The 19,282-nt window shown below is 44.1% G+C and overlaps 1 protein-coding gene across 1 annotated transcript in view; it reads left to right on the forward strand.

The window, feature by feature from the left end:
- The first annotated feature begins 217 nt into the window (after positions 1 to 217).
- Positions 218 to 19,282, forward strand: part of THG1L (tRNA-histidine guanylyltransferase 1 like) — a 170,237-nt gene continuing 151,172 nt past the window's right edge. Inside the window, exon 1 of the mRNA XM_078653721.1 lies at positions 218 to 299. The gene's annotated coding sequence lies outside the window, so the exon portion shown is untranslated. The remainder of the gene's footprint in view (positions 300 to 19,282) is intronic.

The raw sequence follows: 19,282 nt of genomic DNA on the forward strand, positions 1-19,282 counted from the left end.
CTTATCATACTAACGTATTTGGTATAAAAAGTATAATGATGAACAATACTAATGTTTATGTAAATGTGCTTGTCACTTTTTATTCTTTTTATTGTGCTTTTATGGTTTTTAAGGAACAAAATCGAATAAAGCAGTTTTTTGAGTTTGAGTTTGTGTTTGATGTCAGAATGACCCTGGTAGTGTTGTCGGTTTCATCTATGTTGTCACTGGTTTTCAGGATGGTCGATCTACAGATGTTTTTGACCTTCTACGTTGCCCTACGTAGGACCCATCCTGGATAACCTCTCTCCGCAAATCTGGTAAGCATGGTATCTTGTTCCTTGGATAGACACCTCTGAGCTACAATTGCGCTTAGCTCTTAGGAGTTCCCCATAAGGGATACTCCACTTCAGCCAGTCAGGATGACTGCTCAAAGCATGGAGCAGACTATTGCTTGAAGTGGCTTTCCTGAACAAACTAGTGTGTAGGGTGTTATTAACAATTTCTACTTTGATGTCCAGGAATTCAACTGTACTGTGGCTGAAGTTGCTGGTCAGTACTGGATTACGGTTAGTGTTATTCAGTTTGTGTATAAAGTCTTCGGCTTCGGTAACCGTACCCCTCCAAATCCCGAAGAGGTCGTCTATATACCTTAGCCATAGAACAACTTTGTTTGTGTCTTATCTGAGCTCCTCCTCCCATGCCCCTAGGAACAAGGTTTGTCTGTATATGTTGCCATTGAAGAAAAATAAATTGTTGTTGAGGCAGAACCTAATCATGGCAATGATCATGTCAGTATATTCAAGGTATTTTATGGCTCTTTTGGATAGGTATTTTTTGCATGCTAGAATCCCTACCTCATGTTCAATGATGGTATATAGAGAGCTGACATCCATGGCGATAAGTATAAACTCTTCTTGCCAGACCACCCCCTTCTATTTTTGTGAGAAAGTCCTTTGTATCTCTCACATACGAGGTAACGAGAACCACCTGATCTTTTAAGAAATGGTCTACGTATCTAGATACGTTCTCCAAGGCACTCCCTCTGGATGAAACTATGGGCCGCCCGAGGGGATTGGTAACGTCCTTGTGGATCTTGGGGAGGAGGTAAAGCATGGGAAGTTTGGGGAAATCTTTTTTCAAGAAGTAATATTCTTCCCATTCCAGTAGCACCTTATCTTTCCACTCTGTGAGGTTGTTCCATATGTTAATGATACTCTTATTCGAGAAAGGCAGCGTGACTGCCGAAACGCGTCCCTCTTGTGCCCTAGCATGTGTCTGATGCAAATGATGTAATAATCAGGAGAAACTCCCATAACAACGAGTGCAAGTTCCTTAATCAGAAGAAGGTTTGGGAGAATAGATGTGATCAAGCGCTCTGGGAAGCGCGAAACGCGTCATGGCGATCTGAAGCACCAACAATAAAAACTTATTTTTGCACTTACTCAGGGTCCGTATCCGTTTCTGCAGCCTCGTGAACTTGCAAAGATATTGGAAAATCCTTGGAATATATATATATATATATATATATATATATATATATATATATATATATATATATATATATAAAAAAAAAATTAACCTACTGGCAGTTGCCAGTAGGTAGTTGTAGTTGCAACCTAGTTTCCATAGGAGAAGCATTTTTTCATTTGCTAATACCTTTGGCGTTGTTTGACAAATCGTCGCGAAATTCTCCCAAAAAATGTCTATCCAGGTCAGCTCCTATCCTGAACGTTTGGGGGGTGATTCGTCAAGCGGGGGCTGAGAAAAAAGGGGGTCCTAAAACGCATTTTCCCCATTTAAATTTTCCATAGGAAATTTTGCGACGAGCTACTGCCGGAACTGTTCAACGAAATTACCCCGAATTTGGCAGAAAGGTAGAGCTTCGTTCAGAAAGCGACCTTTTTTTAAATGGTGTTAATTCGTTCAGTAGTTTTAGAGAAATTCAAAAAATAAGAGTGAAAAAATCAATTTCCCATAGGAAACTTTTTGCAAGGCTACAGCCGAAACTACTGAATGAAATTACCCCAAATTTGTCAAAAAGTAGTGCTTGGATCAGAAAGCGACCTTTTTTTAAATGGTGTAAATCCGTTCAGTAGTTCCTGAGAAAATAGAAAAATAAAAGTTTTGATATCTGGGCGAGCCTAAGTCCCGTGCACAAGCTTCACTGTGATTGGCTAGCAACACTCCAAACCTGGAAGTGTTGGCAGCCATCTTGTGACTCGGCAGAAGCGAGTCACCAGAAAACAGAGAAACAAAGGTATAAAACAAGAGAAGGTGGTAGGGTAGAAACACCCTGACCCCATAGGCATGCTTAGGGGGTCTCAGAAGGACCCCTAGGGCCAAAGAAAGCATTTTTATTTAAAAACAAAATTTGGAGCAATTAGCACTGGGGTCGCGGGTTCCTGCGTTTTATTTTAATGAGACCCCGGGGTGGGCTAGGTCTCGAGGGAATATAAAAATAAAATAGCGGGGGCTCGCTGGGGCTTTGGGGGCTCACTGGGGTCTCCGCAGTCCCAAGGCTTTACTCATGTTGGGAAGGGTGTTGCGCGGCCCCTCTCCTGGAGCCCTCCATGTGCTTATAAGTTTCGCGTCGTTTGACGAATGTTTACGAACGTTTCCAAAAAGTTTCTCTTTTTTGATGAACTCCTATCTTTAAAGTTTTGGGGTCATTGGTCAAGGGGGGGGCTGAGAAAAAAGGGGGCCCCAAAACGTGTTTTCACAATGCATTTTCCATAGGAAACTTTAGACAAGGCTACAGGTCAAACTGCTGAAAGGAAATACTCCCAATTTGGCAGGGAGAAAGGTCTTAGTCCAGAAAGCGCACTTTTGTAGAAATGGTGTAAATCCATTCAGCAGTTTTTGAGATATTAAAGAATATATATATATATATATATATATATATATATATATATATATATATATATATATATATATATATCTGGTCAGTGCCTAACTCCCCAGCATGATCTCACCTCTGATTGGCTGCTAACACTTCAAACCAGGAAGTGTTAGCAGCCATCTTGTGTCTCGCATCGAGTGAAAATATAGAAGATAGGTCCCGGGGGCAATTTAATATAGCGGAGCTCTGTGTAATGATGATATGGACGCAGTGAAGGCTTAAGATTTATTAACAATAAAGGAGAAACAGGTGAGCGCCAGGCTGCACGACTTCCATTCCAGGACACCAGTAGGAAGATAACCCTTTCACGCTCCCTGTGCCCAACATCACCACTTCGCAGCTATGCCTTTAGAAGCCAGTCCGTCAGTACGCAGCTCTCTACCTTTGCGAGCTAGTACGCTGCTGTGCCTCTACGTCTGCGAGCTACTATGCTGCTGTTCCTTTGGGAGCGGATGGCCCGTACTTCTGCCTCTGTGAGTCGAGTGCACGGGCCGCAGTTGTCCCTCTGCGAGCCTGGGTTCGAACTCTTCATAAGTCACACTATATGAGCATTGAAAGGCAATTTTGTGATTCAGTCCGTCATCTGGCATCTGTCCAAGGCATTTCTGAAAACATACCGGGGCTCTTTCTGTCAGAGATACCCCTTTCACACTGCGTCTCCCCACATTAGCAGGTAACGCACCCTCTTCCCACATCACCAGCATATCCCCAACAACCTTCTTGGGCCCGGAAGTGTCCCTCTGCGAACCATTAATAAGAAGATGCTTGTGAGGTTGGACAAATAAGAATCTTAATCATGTATAGAATTACAAATAAAACATTTTATTAAAACAAAACAACAACAAATAAAAACAAACATTTTATTAAAACAAAACAACAACAAATAAAACTATGTACAGCCATGGCATGTCATCGCTGGACCATTTGTGAATCACAGCCTGCAAGACAAAAAGAAAGATAAGATGGTGTGTCATGCATCCAGCTAAGGAGATAGAGAAAGAGAGAAAGAGTGAGAGAGAGGAAGAGTGAGAGAGAGAGAAAGAAAGAATGAGAGAGAGAGGAAGAGAGAGAAAGAGTGAGAGAGAGAAAGAGATAACGTGAGATACAAGGAAGACAGAAAGATAGAAACAGTGTGAGAGAGAGGAAGAGAGAGAGAGAGAAAGAGTGAGAGAGAGAAAGAGAGAAAGAATGAGAGAGGAAGACAGAGAATGAGAGAAAGAGTGAGAGAGAGAAAGAGTAAGATACAAGGAAGAGAGAAACAGTGTGAGAGAGAGGAAGGCAGAGAGAGAAAGAGTGAGAGAGAGGAAGAGTGAGAGAGAGGAAGAGAGAAAGAGTGAGATACAAGGAAGAGAGAAACAGAGTGAGAGAGAGGAAGACCGAGAAAGAGAGAGAAAGAGTGAAATACAAGAAATAGAGAAACAGTGTGAGAGAGAGAGAAAGAAAGAGAGAGAAAGAGTGAGAGAGGAAGAGAGGAAGAGTGAGAGAGAGGAAGACAGACAAAGAAAGAAAGAGGGGGAGAGAGAGAGAGAGAGAGAAGAAGACAAAGAGAGAAAGAGTGAGAGATAAAGAGTAAGATACAAGGAAGAGAGAAACAGTGTGAGAGAGAGATAAAGGGGGAGAGAGAGGGAGAGAGAAAGAGTGAGAGAGAGGAAGTGAGAAAGAAAGAATGAGAGAGAGAGGAAGTGACAGAGAAAGAGAGAAAGTGTGAGAGAGAGAAAGGAAGAGATGGAGAGGGAGTGTTGACACTTTTTATTTTTATTTTATTTTAAAAGTTTTATATAGCGCTGGCTAGACCCAAGAGGTATCAGAGCGCTTTACATTAGAAGATAATATGAGGTAAACATGACATACACGTAGATAAAAAGATAGTGAAAACAACATGTAAAGTATACAAATCAAGAATAGATATATAAGGTGCAAAAGCTATACACTTCAAGTAATTTAGGAAGATGATGTTCGGAAAAAGGACAAATAGTGACAGAACAAATATAACATGATGATTTGGAGAAACAGGTGCAGGTCACAGGTTATGACCCCCAATATTAATTTTGCAAAACATGCCCTGCAAGTAGATGAAAGAATAATGAAAACAAAGTGCGAGATATACAAATCAAATAGATTATTAGGGGCAAGAACTGTACACATTAAGTAGTTTGTAAGAGGAAGTTCTGGAAAAGGATAAATATTACTGACATTAATTAAAATGGTGAAATTGGAGATTAAGTGCAGGTCCCAGGTTATGATCCCCAGTAATGATTGAGGAGGTGAATTTTTAGGTCATTTTTGAAGCTGAAATAGGAAGGGTTACAACGCAGGCTTTTTGGGAGGGCATTCCAGATGATAGGGCATTACCAGAGAAGGAGCGTGATTGTGTGGATTTCTTTTTATGCAGTGGTGGGATTAGAAGGAGGGTGTTGGTGCTTCTCAGAGGTCGTGTGGTGCCTGCATCAGGAGTTTCTTGGAGAGGTACTCTGGAGTGTTTTGGAGGAGGACTTTATGAGTGATGCAGGCAGTTTTGTAGGGAGATCTACCTTCAATAGGGAGCCATTTAAGAGATTTGAGAGCTGGGGAGATATGATCGAAGTGTTTGCAGTCTGTGATGAGCCTGGCTGCAAGGTTGAGCACAGCTTTGATTGGAGCAAAGTGGACCTTGGGGATTCCGTTGAGGAGGCGTTACCATAATCAATACATGAAAGGACAAGTGATTGAACTACACGTTTAAAGTCATCGGTAGGTAGAAAGGGTTTGATTTTATTGAGGAGAGATTTGATGGAGTTGACAGGGTGAGTGAGCAGTTGAGTGGGTAAAGGTCAGAGATCCAGGATTGAACGGGAGGAGGGTTATTTTTAGGGGAGAAGAGAATGATTTCAGTTTTGTTAGGGTTAAGTTTTAGATGATTAGAATGGAGCCAGGTTTCCTTCTTGGTGAGGGTGTTGTTCAGGTGTAGGATGTCAGCGTGATTTTTGATCTTGTAATATATTTGGGTGTCATCGGCATAGAGGTGGTAGCTGATGCCTGCTTGTTTAAGAATGACAGTGAGGGGTTCCCTAAAGAGGTTAAAGAGGGAGGGAGAGAGAATAGATCCTTGGGGGACTCCAAGGGAGACAGGAGTGGGGTTAGAAAGACAGTTTTGAATTTTGATTTGCTGAGTTCGATGTTGTAGGTAGGAGACAAACCATTTGTAGGTAGTGCAAATAAGGCCAAAGCGGGTCCTAAGCCCATTAAGTAGAGGCTGAATGGTTGACTGTATAGAACGCAGCAGAGAGATCAAGGAGGATAAGGAGGCAGGTCACGCCCTTATCAAGTGAGTGGTGGATGTCATCAATGACATTGAGTATTGCTGTTTCGGTGCTTCTGCCTTTCCTGAAGCCTGATTGAAAGGGGTCGAGTAGGTTGAAGTTTTCGATGTGTTTATCTAGTTGTAGTAGGACGCATTTTTCAAGAAGGGGGAGGTTAGTGATGGAGTGGAGATTGTTTAGGTCATTGGGGTCAGCTTTGAGGTTCTTGATTATGGGAGAGATTTGTCCAAGTTGAAGGGAGGTGGGGACACAGCCAGTGGAGAGAGAGGTGTTGATGATTGTGGTCCAGTATGGGGCGATGATATGCTTAAGGGCAGGGACAAGGTTAGATGGTAAGGGGTCTTTTGTGTGGGAGGACGGTTTCAGATTACCAATTATTTTAAGGACTTCAAGTTCAGTCATGGGGAGGAAGTTGAGCAAGGAGGCATTGTTCTTTAGTTGTGAGTTAGGGGAGTTGGATTCCGGAGATGTGGTAGAGGATAGGTGTGGGGAGTGGTTGGGGTGGGTGAGGAAGTAGGCAGGTGAGGAGAGTCGCTGGGGAGCGGTTGAATAGTGGGCGATAGAGAGAAGGGGTCAACTGGTCGAGGGGATGTGGAGAAGGCATTAGAGGTGAGGACAGGATTGCACTGGGAGTTATAGGGGAGCTTCGTGGGAAGTAAGGATTGATCAATTTTGGCTATCTTTTCCGAGAAGAAGTAGGCAATTTCTTCACATCTGGCTGAGGAGGCAATCAGAATTGAAGGTGCGGGGGAAGTTTGGTTTTGAATGATTTTGAAGAGTTCCCTAGGTCTGTTTTTAGCACGATCAAGTTGAGTGCGGAAGAAGGATGCCTTTTCCTTGAAGATGTGTTTTTTTGTACGTGGATCTAGCACGTCTGAGGAGTACAAGATGGGAGAGAGACGGATGATGTCTCCAGGTTCTTTACGACAATCTGAGTGACCGTCTTTCGTTATTAAGCTCGGTATTAAACCAAGAGTTGGATGGGGTGTTTCTTTGGTATTTAAGTTTAGGCGGGCCAATTAGTCAAGGATACCGGTGACAGTATTGTTAAAGTGGAGAAAATCTTTGCAGCTCACGTTTGTGCCACCGGTGTGTCTCCAACCATGTGCCGGGACATAGCACACCCTCAAGTTTAGTGATCTGAAAGATAGTATAGAATTAGTAATTGCAGAGTACATACAACTGCACATGCGTAATTCTCTTTTTCGCCAATGCGCCATGAGGCTACTGCTCCCCATCCACTCCTACTGCTCAGAGGTGTCTGTACCCTCTTGTGCGCCCAGACTGCTGCACACTATCCACTCCCACCGCCCAGAGGTAACTGCCCGCTGCTGCGGAAAGAAGTCTCTCTACTCACCCTCCGCTACCGGTGTGTGTGTAAGAGGGTCCACCATGTGCCAAAACAACTTTCTCATGCGTTGAGGATGGCCACGCTTCATCGCAGATTGTACGCGCATTCAGCTCTGGTGGTGTGGGGGGGGTCAACGTTGATTCGTGATTCACAGCCGTTACATAAAAAGCAAGGTATGATTGTGTGTCATGCGTCCATCAAAGGAGAGAGGAAGAGAGAGTGGGAGAAACAAAGAGTGAGCAGAAAACAGAGAGAAAGAGTGAGAGGAAGAGAGAGAGAGAGAAAAAGAAAGAAAGTGACAGAAAGACAGAGAGAGATAAGAAAGATGGAGAGAAACAGTGAGAGAGAGGAAGAGAGAGAGAAAGAGGGAAAGAGTGTGAGAAAGAGGAACAGAGAAACAGAGGAAGAGTGTGTGACAGAGAGAGAGAGGAAGAGAAAGAGAGAGGAAGAGAGAGAGAAAGAGACACAGTGTAAGAGGAAGAGGGAGATAGAAAGAGTATGAGGGAGAGAAAGGAAGAGTTGAGGAGGGACACTGAGTGCCCACACTTTGTACAAAACCGTCACAGCTTACCTTTACGCCACCACTCTGTCTCCAACCACGTGCTGGGACCTAGTGAAACTCTCAAGCTCCCACATCTGAAAGATAGTACAGAATTAGTAATGGCAGAGTATATACGACTGTGTAAGCCTAAATTGCTCTGCCGTCTTTCTGCATCCAGGCTGCTGTACCCCATCCACTCCCGCCACCCAGAGTTATCTGCCCGACACTGCGCACCAAGGCCTCACTGCTCACCTTTTCGCAGTCAGGGCACCCTCCACATCATGCAGCTCTGTTCTGAAAGCTAACAGGTCTCACATTTGGTACTGAGTCTTGATATTGCCGTGGCAGAGGACATGCTAGTGCACCTACCATCATCGCAGGTTGTACACCCGCTCAGTGCTTGCGGTGCCGCTAACTCAGTGACAAGTGAGGCCATGCACATGGAGGTAGGTCCTCGTTGTTGGGCTCAGGCCTACACTGCGGTGTGGCAGAGCACACAAAACATGAGGTGTCCGGACCACCGTGACAGGCCATCACCGTGGCGGTGTAACTCCAGCAAAGTAGTATGTCAAAGCGCTTTACTAGACAAAGATTTACTTGGCAGCCTGCTGCAACATCAATTCCAATGCATTCATCACCTGCTTGACGCTGTCCCAGCCCCTTCTTCCTTAAAGTAGCAGTTGGGCTATATTTTTCCCGGTTGTGCGGTAAAAGTTTGGTTTGTGCTAGTTGCCAGATTATAAATATATATACAGCGCTCCAGCAAAGTAGTATGTTAAAGCGCTTTATTACACAAATATTTACTTGGCAGCCTGCTACAATATCAATTCCAATGCATTCACCGCCTGCTTGACTCTCTCCCTTCTCCTCCTTCCTTAAAGTAGCAATATTGGGCTATTTTGGGCTACTTTTTGGTTGACTTTGGGCTATAGAAAGCTTAAAAAAATCTGACACTGGATGCGGGTGTCCGTGTTGGAGTGCTGGTGTCACCCGGGTTGCAAAAGACAAAGTGTCACTCTGTGAGCCAAGTCCCACAACATGGAAGGTACGGGGAAACACTGACCCTACATTCATCCATACTTCCACACATGAAAGATGGTGGACATGACATATCTGTGTAGATATGAATGTTTATTGCACATGCAGTGGAGTGTTGCAGCTGTAGCAATACAGGGCCATGGAAAGTTGAAGTTTGAGTTTTTGGAACATGGAGGGCAGACAATTAGAGACAAGCTCGTTGTCGGAGTTAGGCTGCGCCAACATATGTACTTATACAATCACTCCGACGATCCTCACGCACTTATAAATTCACTATACACTCTCCTTGCAGTATTTTAATGATGCAGTCTCTACGTACATACTTGTACAATGACCGAGACAAAGTTACATAACTACAGTTTTCCCTCACTGTCAAAGGTACGCTGTCCAGAGCACTATGTAATGTGGTAGGGCCCAGGGGCAGCATGTTGCATACATAATGAACACATGGACACAGATAGATAGTAGAAATGGGTACGGGCATGTGCGCTCGACTCCTTTTTATTACCAGGGTCACATGTCCAGTGACGTCTGTGGTGGATGCGTGTAGTGATTGTAAGCCAACCCTCCGGGAATGGTTGGTGCTGGCAACAAGTACAACAGTAATCATTGGATCAGACACAGAGATTCAATAATTAAGGGTCAATGATTTGTGCGGCGCTAAGGTACGAGCACCAGATATGAAATAATACAGAAAAGATTCTATCTTAAAGGGTTCCTAACTTGTGGTACACTGAGGTAGGATAGCAGATGTGTATACACAAAATATTGTATCATAAAGGGTTGTAGTGACCACTCCACAGACGTATTTGTAATTTCATTGATAATGTATTGGTAACTTCATCCAGCTACAAAGAAAGGTGCAAGTACGATCTTTGCCACAACACATCTGGCATCGTAACGTTCTCCACCTCTCGGGTGCAGTAGTCAGCACAGACATCGAGGAATGTTTTTAGTCACTTCCTCTTGACAAAGTTTGTGGACATAGAGTACAATTCTTTCTGTAATAAATAAAACATGTCTTAATTTAAATTGTGAGCTCTTCTGACCGCAGTGTAGGTGTATGGAACAAAAGACGAAACATTTATGAAATACACTGAGGAAATCTTGGTTCTTCTAAGTACAGTTGTAAAGTACGGTATTCTGAAGGTAGAATCTGAACTGGTCGTTCATCATATCGTACACCATTTCCAGTAGGGAACAGCTGTGGAAAACAACGAGCTTCCAAACTTGTTTCCCACACACTCATGGGAGTTCCTTTTGCTTTTTTCATCTGGAACAATTCAATAGTATCTCCTATCAGTTCTTTTGAATGTAGAGGATGTATAGTATAGTGTTCATAAATTTCTTCTTTATTTGAATTGTCCACTTTTTCTATTTGCCCACTTGAAATATGTGTTTCATCTTCTGAAGTCATTTCTTCTTCTTCTACATTTACAATTTTAAAGTAAATATTGTTTTGCACTAGATATAATGTAGCCTTTTGGACTTTCGTGACATGTACTAACTCTTGGGGCGAACAGAGCAAAACCAAAGGGGATGATCATTGCAAGCACTCACCCCCAGTCAACTGATCTGGGTTTAATCCATCATCATTCTTTAGCTCACTCCGCCACCCCAGTTCAGACATGGCCATATGCAAATCAGTCTGACCCTGTACCTCACGGGAACAGTCCAGCCCGAACTGCCAAGCCATGTCTTCCCTGGACCGGAAACAAGCATCCTGGGACATCCTCTGACTACTCAGCCGTCACCAGCCAGGCTAGCTTGAATCCAGTGGCAAAGTGAACAAGGGACCCACGTCTGGGCATAACCTGCCAACTTAGGGCGAACAAAACAAAACTAAAGGGGATGATAAATGGAGTGTTGAACATTGCAAGCACTCACCCCCAGTTAACTGATCTGGGTTTAATCCATCATCATTCTTTAGCTCACTCCGCCACCCCAGTTCAGACATGGCCATATGCAAATCAATCTGACCCTGTGCCTCATAGGAACAGTCCAGCCTGAACTTCCAAGCCATGTCTTCTCTGGATCGGAAACAAGCATCCTGGGGCCGTTTTCTGGATAATCAGCCGTCATCAGCCAGGCTAGCTTGAATCAAGTGGCAAAGTGCAATTGTAAAAAGTAGAGTCGCACGGTAACCACCGCTCCATTTTCTATTGACAGCTCATACACCGATTGAGTTCTTTTCGGAATTTTACATGAGACCGTAAGTTAGTAACAGGCTCGTACCGTGCGCCTCTACTTTTTACAATTGCACTATGACCACGGGGTCCGCACGATCACCACTCCATCTGTGATTCCTCGAGTGCACTATCCTTACACACATTTTAGGTATCTTGTGATCTCTTACTCACTATGCACAATGGATAATGCCATATTACTAAAGCCACTTTTTTAGCTTGGCCATCACTTGATCACCCCGCTGATTGAGATGATATGGTATTGCAGACTGAATCATCACTGCTCTCTGATGTTATCAGGCACCACAATGTCATGTCAATTTCCTGTCATATGAAAGCATGCAATTATGCTCACATTAGATAATGGAGAACAGACTTTGATACTATGATTTTGTTGTGAACCGAATCTTTTTCCTCTATGTTGCAGATACATATCCCCTGAAGAAGGGCTATCAGCCTGAAATGCATTGGGCATAGGTGAATTATTCACATATTGAAGATGAATGTTATGATGGAATAACAGACAAATTAAAGGATAATTGCAAGTGAACAAAAGTAAATATATGTAAATAAAGACATTTGGAATCAAATTATTTAAAGTGACACACATTTGTTATTGAGAGCACGAGGGTTATGCACCTTTGAGTCAGAGGTTGGCATTTCATGACAATCTACTTCTTTGCCCTCATACTCAGGAGGGTAAACCGACTACACCACCTACTTGTTCAACCAGTATTAATTTTCTACACAACAGAAGGAGTGCGAATCACTGGACAACCTTTGATCTCTTCAAAATGATGGCACTCCCACGCTTTCTATATGTGCTTCATAACACGATGGACCCGGTTCCCGTGTCCTATTTTAAAGAAATTGAGAGTCTCCAGAGGCAGCTCTTATGGGAAGGCAGGCCACGTATCGCATTCTCCAAACTGACCCTAAACTGGTATGATGGGGGAATTAGTCTGCCAGACTTAAATAAGTACTACTGGGCGTCTCAATTAGCAGCAATCAATCATGGGATCTTTGGGCAGCCAGATGACCCCGGTTATGCCATTGACAGGTGGTTACTCCCTGGGGGGACTATACTAGAGCGCTGTACGTGAAGCCTCGTAGATACCCGTTGACTGGGCCTACCGCACATGCCGTACAAGTATGGTATGCGGCTACCAAGCACCTGCAATGGGAGAATAAGCTTACGCTTGCCACGCCACTGTGGAGTTCAGAGAGACTGGGTAACATCTGGAAGTCCAAGGGGTTCGATAAATGGGACCTCATAGGAATATCCCGGATCAAGGACATCTGGGGTGAGGATACGATACATTTGTTCTTGAAACTGCAAGCTCAATATAAATTGGCAGACACTGAACATTTTCGTTACCTACAAATCCGCCATGCATTATTAACTCAGGTGCCCAGTGACTCGTCTCTCCCGGAAGCCTCCCCCCTTGAGGATAGGGTGCTCGACGGGCATCTCCCTGAAAAAAACATATCTCTACCCTTGCAATACTTTATTTAAAAAAAAAAAAAAAAAAAAAAAAAAACATATCTCTAATATATAAGAAGCTGATCAATAATATGGAGGATCCATTGTTGGCACTAAGAAGGAAGTGGACCGGCGACGGTCTAAAACTAGACGTTGAAGACTGGCAGAAGGCGATCTCCTCCCCAAGAGTGGTTGCAATCCCAGCCAGGCTGAGGCTAGTGCAGCTCAAAATCTTGCACAGGGTTTATGTTACTGGTCCGGGACTGGTTTGTATGGGAAGGACGGAGAGCAATGAGTGCAGATGGGGGTGTGGGGAGGTGGGAACGTTCATGCACATATTGTGGAACTGTCAATAGATAGAACGGTATTGGGCAGACATCCATTGCATATTGCGGTACGTGTTGGGGGTGGATCTGCAGCTGGAGGCTCGAAGATGGATATTGAATGTCTGTGAGCCCTCAGATCTTAATTCTTACACCACACGTTGGGCTACTCTTGCATTCATGACAGCGAAACGTAATATCGCACCATTGTGGGGAGCCGGTCAACCACCTCGGGTGGGGAAATGGAAGAAAGATCTGGACTGGTGTATGTACAGAGAAAGTTGGTCTTCATAGCGAGGGGAACTCTGGGAAGTGGAGCAAAATCTGGGGAACGTGGAACCGATATAGAGTAACCATCTGTCTCCCACCAAGCTGTCAGAGGGATTCGGATGCTCTTGGTACCCCTTGATTTGTCTCATGTAATATTGGTGAACTATTTTGAAAATGTGATTTTTCTCTGTGATGGGAGTAACAGCCTGCTTGTATTTATTTTGCTGTGAATTGGTCGAATTGTTTAATAAAAATAAATATTTTTTTAAAATCTGTAAGTTTAGGAGGTATAGCAACTAATTCTAAGTCATTATGGACGTCTCTTGCTGGCATTTTGTTTTCTTCTCATTTACTGTAACAATATTTACAAATACATTGTACAGTACGTAACTCAAAACGAGCTACCACAAACAGATAAGCAGGAAATTCTTTCTATTTATCATTCTTTTCCTTTTCACTTTTTAAAAACACATCTACATTCTTAGTTTGAATTTTTTAATGAGTACTTCGAGAACAAATACAAACATAGTTGGGATTTTCACCAGAAACGACTTTAAACTTTATGTCTTTTTCAAACTTCACATCAGTACCATCTTGCATCTCTTCTTCAACACGTACTCTTAACTAACTATTATTTTCTGTACACTCCTCTTGACTAGCAAAGAAATGTAACTCTATATCATCACAAACTTGTTTTACATCCAATACTGAACCATGCATGTACTAATTTCATTTAGACATAATGCAGGAGTTTTCACGTAGTATAATCTTCTAACTAACTTAAATAGATAAACTTATAATTGATATCAAAAAAGTTCTTGAAGCAAGGATACTAAAAGGATATTATGTAGGTTTTAGGGACGTTGTAGTTAGTTGCCTACTCCACTATGTAATTACTGACTGAAAATTCAGTTTTATTTGTGAGCCCTGATGACTGCAGTGTAGACAGGAGGCAGCGGTGAGCAAGGGGGCACAGCCACGTGACTGTGAGTAGAGCTGCACAGTCTTGGCAATCTAGCATGTGTGCATCCAGCGATGATAAGTGGTGCACTGAGTTAGTGGCACCTGAAGCAACCAGCGTATGGGCACCCTGTGATGATATGTGGTCCGGGCGCGCTGCACTGGGAGCAATGTCTTGTGTCTGTTAAATTCTACCTCACTAAGGCTACGTGGTGATGACTTATGGTGCACTGAGTTAGTAGTACCTTTGGCACTCAGCGTGTACCTACCCTGCGATGATGCGTGGTCCTGGGGGGGCGGCACTCGGAGCAATGTCTTTTGTCTATTGAATTCTGCCTCAATAAGGCCATGTGGCAATGACTTATGGTGCACTGAGTTAGTAGTATCTTTGGCGCTCAGTGTGTACGTACCCTGCGATGATGCGTGGTCCGGGGGGGTGCACTCGGAGCAATGTCTTTTGTCTATTGAATTCTGTCTCAATAAGGCCACGTGGCGATGACTTATGGTGCAGTGAGTTAGTGGCACCTGAAGCACTCAGCGTGTGCGCACCCTGCGCTGATAGGTGGTCCGAGAGGGCCGCACTGGGAACAATGTGTCTTGCATACTGGACTGTGTCATTTGCAATCGCTACTCCATCTGAATTGTGAGGCCTGCTGTCCGCAGTGTAGCTTGAAGGCAGTAGTTTGTACAGATATAAGTCTGTGGTGCTGTGCCACTGGGTTCGCAGGGGGCCTGTGTCGAGGAGGCCAGCGGTCATAGAGGCAGCCACATGGCAGGGTAAGGCCCGCCGCTCTGGCAGACTCGTTGGCCTTCACAGTTCACAAGTGAACCCTGCCCAGAGCTCCGGCTTATTTATTCATACTCCTACGCTGGAGTGGCGTACGTTGGACCAGCCCACTGCGCTTCCGCTTCCAGGGGAGGACAACACAGCTACATGTCTGAGATCTTCCCCACTGCCTGAGGTAACATGGTTGCGTCTATTGTCCACAACACTACAAGCACCAGCAGTATTTGTCCACATGTAGAGGTCTGTGCTCTGCATAGTGAGGTCTGTCCAGCACATCACCGCTACACTTGGTATTGTGTGCATTATTATTGATGGGTGACTTGCGTCCTTCACACATACTTGGTTGCCATATCTGCCAACATTCAAGTATTGTGTGGCTGAGGGACCAAGCCATTTTTGGAAGGTCCGCTGTCCTGTTCTGCGCTGCCTCTGTGGTAGTAGGGAGGGGGGTGGTCCGGGGGGACGTCCTGAGGCTGGTGGCAGTGGGTGTTGTGGCCTTCATGGGTGTCTGAGCTGCATGATCAGTAACTCTATGACATATGTTGGTCTTCAGATGTGATTTTGGGTTGGGGTCCCTTTCACAATGTAGGTAGTCGACCTGGTTTACATCAGTAAAAGGCAAATGTTAGATTCCTACTGCTAATGCGGCTTATTCTTGTTTTTGGATCGCACCCCAGATTTGGCTGCTCGTTGAAAATATCGGGTAGTGGTGTTTTTGTGTTATTTTTTGCACTGGAACGTCTACTCTGCATATGTTTACCTATAGTTGTTGCTCTCATTTGTGGCAATTTTTTTTGTGGAAGCTATTGCTGAAAAACTGAGGATATCAGCTGTTTTCACTAAGCTTTTTCCCCGTTACAACGACCGTGTTGTGATACCGCATACCATTACTCCGCAAGCTGGAACAACGACTTGTGGAAGGGGGGTGAGGTGTTGGATTTAAAATCCAACACCTTCCGTAGTGTCCACACAGACTGGAGTTGGAATAGTAAAGTATACTATTCCAACATCCAGCGCCCCCCTCCGCAAGTCGTTGTTCCGACTTGCGAAGTAATGGTATGCGGAATCACAACGCGATCGTTGTAACGTCCACGTTGTGATTCCTTCTGGGAAAAAGACTGCGGGATAACGACATACATTCCGGAAAGAACCATACGTTTCATGAACATTATAATTAGAAATTGGCATTTAAAATTGAAATTCACTGAAAAAAACATAGGTTTCAGGGACGTTATAGTTACAAATTAGAAATTTAAAAAACCTTTGAAATTCACTGGAAAAACCATAGGTTTCATTGACGTTATAGTTAGTTGGACATTTCACTCATACAAAACCATTGTAATTCCGCCGTTACAGTTAGTTGAGCTAACTATAACTTGCGGCCCCGCAATGCACTGCTGATGACATCACATATCATTCATGACATGGTCAGTGACATCACTGATGACATCTCAAATTATATCACTGATGACATCATCCACGTGAAAATCTGATGCACCTTTTCATATCTTAATAAAACCTTTGATACACCCATTCTAAATTACAGACTACATTTTTGAAAGAATAGACACCAATACCAGTTACTATGTACGCATTCACTGATTCCTAGGTCTACACACACACCATCTCATTCATCCATACAGTTAGTCATAGATGCAGTGACTCATCAATACAACACTATAATAGGCACTCATACAGCTATACAAACAGCCGCACACCACCACTCATCCAGAGTTACTCAAACACCTAGTCAGTCATGCAACAAATCAATCACACTTCTATTTACTCACCTATACAGTTATACACACACAACCTTCTTATTCATACAAATACTAATATATACTTACTCTCTTATACAATCACTGATACAAGTACATACTGATCAAATACAGCCACTCTCACAATCACTGGCTTTTTTGTATAGTCATTTATATACTCCAACTCTCACATGCACTGTGTTTTACATATGTATTTACTTGGACATGTAGCACTAAGATATGCATTCACTCACCAACACACCCATACACACACTCACCCACTCATACAGGTGTTTCCACGTGTACTCTTGAACCCATACACCCACTGAATGAAGCACTCACATATCTGTGCACAGAGGCACTCACATATCTGTTCACAGAGTCACACACCTCTCATCCACCCACTTATGCACTCAAGGACCCATACAAATACTCACGCAACCAAACAATTATCCATATAGACACTCATGTAGCTACTCACCAACCAAAGCTGCAGCTTGCACAGCAATAGATAGACTGATACAGACATTCACACAGTTTAGTCACTACTCATTCATTAAGATACATTTAATAACTCACTTGTACATTCAGTCACACACCTACTAAATACTCCATCCAGACACTTATACGGTAAACTATCATTACTACGCGGCCACTACTTCGAATTACCATTTATATGCATCTTTTATTTCGCAGTTACCATTAGAACGCATGCTTTTACTACGCATTTAACATTGTAACATATGCTTTTACTGCGCATGCTATTACTTTTTAAAAACCGTTACTTTGCAACTGTAATTAAACTAAAAAATGCAGGTAAATACAATTTTAAAAATACTAAAGTATTAATATAGTAATATAATATTAGGATCAGAAATATTCCGTTGTGCAGTGACTGTTCGCATTATGCAGGGGGCTCCAATTCAATTTGTCACATCTAGTCTTGCCGAGACCTCTACCCAGTCACCACTTATTCATTACTGACAATGCGAGAAGTACACCTACCTCTGGGACCTCAGGCAATCAGACAGTCAGAGCTCAGCAGGCTCTTCCCTCGTCTCCGCAGGGAACAAAAATGTTTTCTCAGGTTGACCATGCACTCCTTCTTCATACCGCACCCAGGGCCCGAGAGCTCTCCAGCAGCACCACAGATCTCAGCAAATGTCATTACGACAGCAGTAAAGCGAGGCAGGGGCCCGAAGATGTGGCACCAAGATGTTTAAGGACATTGTGACTGGGGATCGCGGACCCACTGTGGTATAGATATGGCATGGACTACCTCTCCCAGAAGGCCGTGTGACCACGCCGAACAGGGCGGGAGAAGTTTTAATCAGAAGTGCCTGCAGATGCGCTTTCCCTTCGTCTTCCGATAAAGCCACCGATGAAGAGACTTACTTGAAACGCGTCTGGCTTAAAATAGGGGGTGATTTTTGGCCGTCGAAGGAACCTTTGCTGGCAGGCTGCCATTTAATAAATTCTGCTGCACATCACTGGGTCTCCGCTGGCTCTCTCTGAATTGGGAAACTGCAATTGTTGGATTGTAACGGCCCTCCCAGGTCGTTGGAAAGAGCCGACTGCTTCTTGAGCGGGTCCGTGGTGGCGTCAGGTGATGCTACCGATTAACGGAGGAGAATGAGTATGCACCGTAGCAGTAAGGGGTTTGCTCACAGTAGAAATGACAGCAGTAAAGCGGGGCAGGGGCCTGAAGATGTGGCACCAAGATGTTTAAGGACATTGTGACTGGGGATCGCGGACCCACTGTGGTATAGATATGGCATGGACTACCTCTCCCAGAAGGCCGTGTGACCACGCCCAACAGGCCGGGAGAAGTTTTAATCAGAAGTGCCTGCAGATGCGCTTTCCCTTCGTCTTCCGATAAAGCCACTGATGAAGAGACTTACTCGAAACGCGTTTGGCTTAAAATAGGGGGTGATTTTTGCCCGTCGAAGGAACCTTTGCTGGCAGGCTGCCATTTAATAAATTCTGCTACACATCACTGGGTCTCCGCTGGCTCTCTCTGAATTGGGAAACTGCAATTGTTGGATTGTAACGGCCCTCCCAGGTCGTTGGAAAGAGCCGACTGCTTCTTGAGCGGGTCCGTGGTGGCGTCAGGTGATGCTACCGATTAACGGAGGAGAATGAGTATGCACTGTAGCAGTAAGGGGTTTGCTCACAGTAGAAATGACAGCAGTAAAGCGGGGCAGGGGCCCGAAGATGTGGCACCAAGATGTTTAAGGACATTGTGACTGGGGATCGCGGACCCACTGTGGTATAGATATGGCATGGACTACCTCTCCCAGAAGGCCGTGTGACCACGCCCAACAGGGCGGGAGAAGTTTTAATCTGAAGTGCCTGCAGATGCGCTTTCCCTTCGTCTTCCGATAAAGCCACTGATGAAGAGACTTA

Source organism: Lissotriton helveticus, chromosome 7, assembly GCF_964261635.1.
Source record: "Lissotriton helveticus chromosome 7, aLisHel1.1, whole genome shotgun sequence".
Taxonomy (NCBI): Eukaryota; Metazoa; Chordata; class Amphibia; order Caudata; family Salamandridae; genus Lissotriton; species Lissotriton helveticus.